The following is an 8,870-nucleotide window of genomic DNA, read 5'->3' as shown; positions in this document are numbered from 1 at the left end:
CAAATTTCTTTTTACAAAACATTTAAAACAATTCCGTTTTATATCATGTTAGGAAACCATAAATAATCAAACTGTATCATTCATTTCTAGTTTATTATGTAAATATTTTTCTAGAGAGAATATAATAAAATTTTGTTTATCTATTTGCTTTAAAAATTTATTAGTATTCTTTTAGAATTTAAAAATTTTGTACTCATTTAGTTATATGAAGTTTTATTCTATAGAAATATTTTTGTTAATTTGTTTTCTGTGAAAATTTCAATTCATTTTCTTATAACAAACAATTTTGTAAAATAAAACCTTTTATCCTTTTTTTTTTTTTGTTTGTTTATTTCCTGCAAACCACAATTTTTCATTTTTGTAGGAAAAATTGTTTTCGTTGTGTGTTGAATATTAATATGTAGTACTTTTTTCATAATATAAAAACATAAAAGTACGTTTTTATATCTCTTATACGGCAAGTTTGTCTTTAAAGCTGTTTAACTGAAAACAATGTGGATGCCCACAACTCCATGACTTAATTATATTGAAGTTGTGATCAAAAAACTTATGAAAATTTTATAAATTAGTACAAAAAAGAAAAAATTTAATAAAAAAAACTGGGCTTTACAGACAAATTTTCGAAAAAAGCTTTTCATGAGCTTTTAAATTTTATCAAAAAAATATTTTTTTTATTAAATATTTAAAGCTTCAGAAGACATGAAATATTTAAAAAATCTAAAGTTTATTTTAATAACTATTTTCTAAAAAGCTTTATTACAACATATCTCTTTAAGTAGCACATTACAAAAATTAATAAACTTAAAGCTTTGAAATATCAAAAAGCTTTATTATGAAACAGCTTTTTAGGAGAAATATTAAAAACACTTTTCAGTAGAGTTCACTAAAAAGACTTTTCACAAGATATTTAGTAGAAAACTTTTTAAGAAATGTTTTACTTTAAAGAACATTTTCCAGAAAATCTTTATTTTCTTCAGAAAACCTTTATAAAAAATTTTTCCAGTACAGTTTCATTTAAAAAACTAATAACAAAACATTATTTAAGGAATGCTTTATTTAAAAGTTCTGTTCTTATAATAAAATATTTATTTAAAAACGTTTTTAAGTTAATCTTTACTTTAAAAGCTTTTTCTATTAAAGCTTTATTTTTTCGTTTATTTCAGAAAAGCTTTATTTTAAAAAGATAATTTAAGAAATTCTTTATTGAAAAAAACTTTTCCAAATAAAGCTTTATTAAAAAAGCTTTTTTAGTAAATCTTTATTTTTTAACTTATTTCAGTAAAGCTTTACTTTTAAAGCTTCTTTGACAAAAGCTTTATTAAAAAAAATTATATTTTAGTAATGATTTTTCTAATAAAAGCTTTATTTTAATTGAAATTATTTAAAAAGCTTTTTCTCAATAAATATTAATTTGAAAAAGTTTTTTGAAGGAAATCTTTATTTTTCCAGTATAGATTTAGATTTATTTTTGAAGCTTCTTTAAGAAAAGCTTTATTTTGAAAAGCTTAGTTAAGAAATGTTTTATTTGGAAGGGCTTAGTTAAGAAATGATTTATTTGGAAAAGCTTTAAAGGTTTATTAAAAGGTTTAAAAAGTTTTTTCCAGTAAAGCTTTATTTTTGAAGCTTCTTTAAGGAAAAAGTTTTTTTAGGAAAAGCTTTATTTTAAAAAATTATTTAAGAAATGCTTTATTTGTAAACGCTTTTTCCAGTAAAGCTTTATTAAAAAGCTTTTTTTCTAGTAAATATTTATTTAAATACTCTATTTTAGAACATTTGAAAACTTTTTCAAGCTTTAAAAATGTTAAGCTTTTTAAAAGCTTAGTAAATAAACGTTTGATTGAGAATAAGGATTTAAGTCTCTATAAGTTCATTAAAAGAAATGTAAAACTTTAAAAATTTGTTTCGATATAGTTGAAACATTTGCATGCATTGAATGTTTTAACACTTACTGTATTTTCTATGCAACATTACCTTCCAAACGCATTATGATATGTTCAATCTTCTCTGACCATTTTCTTTTCTCTAGTAATGCTCTAGTCTTTGGAATAAGTAAATATCTAGAGTTTTACTGTCATATTCGAAATTGTTTCTTAGTTTTCATTTGATATCCATTCGTTTTTATGATTCCCATATGTAAATATCAAAAACAACTAAGTATACAACTACAGCATGCCACCACACATAACGAAATGTTGCAGAATGTACCAGAAGTACATACAAAATACATAAAAAAAACACATATACACACAATATATAGCCATAACTTTGCTGCTACACTTTTCGTACAAGTTCGCCATGTTTTATGGTTTTTATGCTCAATTTGTTGTTAAGTTTTAGATACTAAAAAAAATCATTTTCCTAACATTTTATTATTCTGTTTATTGTTGTTTATTTGAAGTTTGTTTTTAGTTGTCGTTGCTGTTTTTTCACATTTAATTTCCGGTATGATTTTTTTTATTATTTTAGTTTATTTTAGCATTTGTTGGGTTTTGCGAAAAAGAGTTTTTAATGGAAATTCCAGAAATTTTGTTGCAAACCAAAGTAATGATAGCGAATGAGTGTTGTTTGTAGAAAAATATTCATCATACGTCTAAGTGTACAGGGAATATGCTGGAAATTCAAAAATTAATAATTGCAAATTTTTGATTTCTTATGCAGTATTAATGGCAAATAAGAAGAGCTTTTAGAATATTTCTGAATTTTCAGAAATTGTCCTTTACTTAGTAAGAATTTTGATTTCAAAAGACTCTTGGGTATTCCAAAGTTGAGCTGATTATTATCTCATTGAATTCCTTAAAAATTTTAACCAAATTTTAAATATTTGTAGAAACATTTTTTCGGCAAATTTCTTTTGTTTTTGTAATTGCTTTTCTTCGTCTTTATTTATTAAAAAAAACTTGTTATCTGGCTGCTTTATTGAAGCGTAAATGATCCCATTTTGACTTCTAATATTGGAAAAAACCAGCAGCTAAATCAAAAAGTCTTTAATTTGAAAAACCGCCAAAGACAGTAAATTTTATTTAAATTTTGTTTTTCTTCATATTCTTTGTATTCACCGATGTCTTGCTTAGAAAATTTATATAATTTTCCATTTCAGTGAATATGTCACACAGTTTTTTTTATTTCTTTTAGCTGTTTACAAGATTAAAACCTTTTTTACGTTGTTTACGTTTTTTTTAGTGATTTTTTATAACCAAATATAATCATGAATAGTTGAAAACTTAACACGTTTATTAAGATTTCATTTCACCTGAAAACAAAATCTACTCTACAAGTCCCCCAAGACAGATGGATTTTTGGTTGTCTTATGAAATAAATGTAAATATTTTTGTTTTTTGGGGTGAAGTTGATTTTTTGGCAAGAATCCCTTGTTAAAATGAAACTCAATAACCGCATTATAAGTCTTAGAAATACTAATAACAAAATATATAATAAGAATCCTTTCGAGGTATGCGGGTTTTTCCTGCAAAGTATGTTAAGTATTTGTTAGAAGAAAGAAGGAGTTACCCATATTAACATGTCTATCAGCTGTAACCGATATTAACAAGTGGCTTTTGCCTAAAATTATTATAGAATTTGACAGCAACAATAATAACAAAAAAGGGGAGACCTCAAAACAAGCAAAACATATTGATTTTGTTATAATTTTTTTTCATATATTTTATTAAATTTTCCAATAATAATTTTCTTTATATTTTATATAGTGACTTAATGAAAGAAGAGATTTTTAATACAAATCTATCTTTGTAGGGTACTTTTATACAAGAAAACTACAGGAAAAAAAGTTTTTCATAAATTTTACTTTTTTTTTCTGTATGGGAAAACAATTTTCTATAAAAGACAGGAAAACTATCTTGTCAAGACTCTTTCCTATATAAAAACTCTCTTCGCAAGATACTTTTCTATAGGAAAACTGTCTTAACAAGACACCTTTCTATAGGAAAATTGTCTTGGAAAGACACTTTTCTATATGAAAACTGTCTTGGCAAGACACTTTTCTGTATGAAAACTGTCTTGACAAGACGCTTTTCTATATGCAAACTATCTTGGCAAGATACTTTTCTACATGAAAATTGTTTTAACAAGACACTTTTCTAGATGAAAGCTGTCTTAAGAAGACACTTTTCAATAGGAAAACTGTCTTGGCAAGATACTTTTCCTAATGAAACTGTCTCGGCAAAACACTTTGGCAAGACACTTTTCTATATGAAAACTGTCTTGGCAAGACACTTTTCTATATGAAAACTGTCTTGGCAAGACACTTTTCTATATGAAAACTGTATTGGCAAGACACTTTTCTATATGAAAACTGTCTTGGCAAGACACTTTTCTATATGAAAACTGTCTTGGCAAGTCACTTTTCTATATGAAAACTGTCTTGGCAAGACACTTTTCTATAAGCAAACTATCTTGGCAAGACACTTTTCTACATGAAAACTGTCTTAACAAGATACTTTTCAATAGGAAAACTGTCTTAAAAAAAACACTTTTCTATATGAAAACTGACTTGACAAGACACTTTTCTATATGAAAACTGTCTTGGCAAGACACTTTTCTATATGAAAACTGTCTTGGCAAGACACTTTTCTATATGAAAACTGTCTTGGCAAGACACTTTTCTATATGAAAACTGTCTTGGCAAGACACTTTTCTATATGAAAACTGTCTTGGCAAGACACTTTCTATATTAAAACTGTCTTGACAAGACACCTTTCTATATGAAAACTGTCTTGACAAGACACTTTTCTATATGAAAACTGTCTTGGCAAGACACTTTTCTATATGAAAACTGTCTTGACAAGACACTTTTCTATATGAAAACTGTCTTGGCAAGACACTTTTCTATATGAAAAATGTCTTGACAAGACACTTTTCTATATGCAAACTATCTTGGCAAGAAACTTTTCTACATGAAAACTGTCGTAACAAGACACTTTTCAATAGGAAAACTGTCTTGGCAAACTGGTAACTAATAGCTAATTGATTTCGTTATCATATAATCAGCTAAAATCTTTGTAAAAAACAACATGTCATAAAAAACCAAGTCAAACCCTTCTTCCTAATAATCGCACTGCACATAAAGAGGATTTAACCCAAAAATGAAATGTAACCTTGAGATTAAATTGTTAAATGAGGCCCACAAAAGCCAGAAAACTTTGGCAATGTATTGTACAAAACTAAAAATTTGTACAGTTTTGATACTTACAAAATAATCATAGAAACCCTTTTTCTTGAGCGGCAAAATAAAAAATTACTTGTAAAATACAAAAATGATTTGTAGAAGAAAAAGGTTAAACAGACTTAAATTAACAACATAGTTTTAAAGGAAATGGCCGTTTTTCCTCATAAGAAATTTCATTTTACTCATCATTTATTTAACAATGTTATTTTAGGACAATAAAAGTATTTCAATGAAATACGCAACAAATTGTTGTATTTGTTTAAATTGGCTTTTGCAATTTGTTATTAAGGATATTCTTATTTGTTGTGTAAACAAAAGTTTGAAATAGTAAATTCTTTAGAATTTTATTTTAAATGATATATCTGCATACATTTAGAGAAAATATCTTATTGGGATTCAATATAAAATGAAAACAAAAAGTTTAAAAATATCTTGTTTACTGTAATCATATTATGTTAAATTTATCACAGAAATGATTGCTGTAATAATACACATGATTACAGTAAACAAGTGATAACGTTTAGTGATTGTATAAATTATCTTAATGATCGTGGATGATATCATAATAAACAATTTTAATTAATTATAAATATGATTGAGACAATTATACTCTATATGATTGCACCAGTTATTTTAACATAATGTGGCTAAATTATTATTGTTCAACCATGTTTTTTCTCTGTGTATAGAAACATTAAATGTCAAAGCTATTTTTTGCAATATAATAAGAAATTAAAAGAAATATGTATTTATTTTCTATTATTTGCTAAACAAACATTTATTTTATGCTATGTGTATTTATTGAAAAACTTTAACATGTTTACCTTAAAATAAGCAGATGTTTTACGCAAAAAAACATTTTATATTCTGATTAAATTAAGCTTTAGTTTAGATTTCCGGTTTCTTCGTAATAAGAAACTTACACAGAAAATTGGATTGGATATGATTTCGATTGTGAAAACTGTAAATTAAATTACTTATCTCCTAGAAATTCATGACTATTTCATAAAAAAGAGTTTGAAGAAACTTTAAAAGAAATAAAATAAAATTTCAAATTATAAACAGAGAAAATATTTTTTAGATTTAACTATTTATACCCTACACCACTTTAGTGGGGAGAGTATATTGGGTTTGTGCTGATGTTTGTAACGCACAATAATATTGGTTCTATAACCACCTTAAAGTATACCAATCGATTTAGCTATGTCCGTCCGTCTGTCAGTCCGTCCGTCCGTCCGTCCGTCCATGTACATTTTGTAATGAAACTACAGGTCGTAATTTTGAAGATAATTCAATGAAATTTGGTACATGATCTTCTATTATATCAAAGACGAAGCCTATTGATCGGTCCATTATTTCACCTAGCTCCCATACAACTTAACCACCGAATAGGGCTTGTAAACCTTGTAATCAAACTACAGGTTGCAATTTTGAAGATAATTCAATGAAATTTGGCACATGATATTCTTTAGTACTAGAAACGAAGCCTATTGAAAATGGTTAACATCGGTCCATTATTTCACCTAGCTCCCATACAACTGAACCCCCGAATAGGGCTTTTAAGTTTATAGTTATGTTTAATGCAAAACCAAGTTCAATACTAGCCTAGATGACCCTCATGAATATTATAATTATAGAACCTCATTTAAACCTAGCCCCTATAAAAAGCCCCCTTCAAAATTTGACTTAAATGTCCACAATTTTATTCAACAATAAATGGCTTAAGTATATCTGAGACAAGGTACAATTCAACTTAAATGCTTTATTATGAACACTAAATCACATTTTATTTTCTAAAAAAGTACCAATGGATTGAATCCATTGGTACTATCAAATTTTTAGGTCAATTTGCCTAAATTTTTGTGTAAATAAAATCTAACAAATTACTAAAAAACGTACTTTAATGATCCATATTTTGAAGTCTTTAGAAGGCCTTAAGAGAAAAATAGGTTCACTGTATAGAAGCAATGATATTTTCACGGCTTTCTGAATAAAGGCCCTGCGATCGATCTCAGAGATAAAAAAATAATTATCTTCATAGAGTTATTAAATATGAAATACAGATCACCTTAGAAATGCAGAGTTAACCGTCTAGCTCCAAAAGATGACTGACTTAAAATATTGAAAAATTATATTAGGAAAATGAATACCAAAATGTTATAAACTTTTTTGTATTAATTTCGCCTTTGGTTATATCTTTTTTAATTTTTGCTTTGGTGTTTCGGGACAAATACAAAAATGTATTTTTATTAACATACACATTTTGTTAGTAGTTATATGACACGTACTAAAAACAGCCTCAAGGACTTGATGCTCTTACTTTTACAATTAAAACAATATCAACCAGACAATACCTTGAAGTTCACAGGGATATAACAAAGTATAATACAAATACGTTTGAAAACATATGATCAGCTTAACATTCCATTATATTTCTTCTTTGTGACTTAAAAAGTCTACATAGCAAATGAGTTCGTTAGTTAAGCGTTACATTGACTTCTTTAAATACTACAGGGTATTTATACTACATATTGCGAAAAAGCAACAGTTAATACTCTCTTAGACATCCTACACTGGCAAAGAAAAACATAGACATGCAAGCTTAAATGTAACTGTATGTGTGACATGTACCCTTATCATGGCTTAAATCATACGCATGTAAAAACAAGCTTTAAGGATTTTTATTTTGTATTCATAAATTTATGGTTTAATATCATCGTCACGTAGATAAAACATACGCAAAAAGCTTTCCAAACAAGTACACATAAAGAAAAAGTAAACTTTAATGTTTATACCCACTTTCTCAACGATCTTGTGTTAGCTATTTGATCAAGACTTACTTATTATGTATGTCATTATAGGCGTAATTTTATAACATCAAATATTGACCCCAGGACAATATTTAAAAAAAACGGAATCATAGAATGAACCTAGCTTTCTTTTTCACTATCATATTTTTCCTCCAAATAAATGAGGCCACCCTTATATACTTGTATGTATCTACATATTTTTAAGTGTATACCAAATCATCGATAACCTTCTCAATAAGCTGCTTAATTCATAGGATGTAGTACGTTCTCATATGTCTGTATTTACTTAATATATGTATGTTTGTATTTGTTTCCTTTTATGAGTATGAGCTGAAAATACTTCTGAGCTTTGCCCTTAACATTTAATGTACACTGGAGAAATGTTTAAGTAATTTGATGTTGCCGTACACAAGGGAAAATAAAATAGTATTAAAGTAAACAATGAAATTTTCCAATATAGATTTAGTACAAATAATTACACAACAGTTTTTTTACTAAATTCATTTGATTGAAATACTATATTTAAATAGCTTAATGGAAAAATTAGTCTTAATTCCAATGGACGTATTCTAGTCTATAGTCTAGTCTATAGTCCAGTCTATAGTCTAGTCTATAGTCTAGTCTATAGTCTAGTCTATAGTCTAGTCTATAGTCTAGTCTATAGTCTAGTCTATAGTCTAGTCTATAGTCTAGTCTATAGTCTAGTCTATAGTCTAGTCTATAGTCTAGTCTATAGTCTAGTCTATAGTCTAGTCTATAGTCTAGTCTATAGTCTAGTCTATAGTCTAGTCTATAGTCTAGTCTATAGTCTATTCTATAGTCTAGTCTATAGTCTAGTCTATAGTCTAGTCTATAGTCTAGTCTATAGTCTAGTCTAT

Source organism: Lucilia sericata, unplaced genomic scaffold (genome assembly GCF_015586225.1).
Source record: "Lucilia sericata isolate MDLA Ls3-8-SP2 unplaced genomic scaffold, ASM1558622v1 Contig000448F_arrow, whole genome shotgun sequence".
NCBI lineage: Eukaryota > Metazoa > Arthropoda > Insecta > Diptera > Calliphoridae > Lucilia > Lucilia sericata.
Note: the sequence above shows the minus strand (reverse complement) of the source record.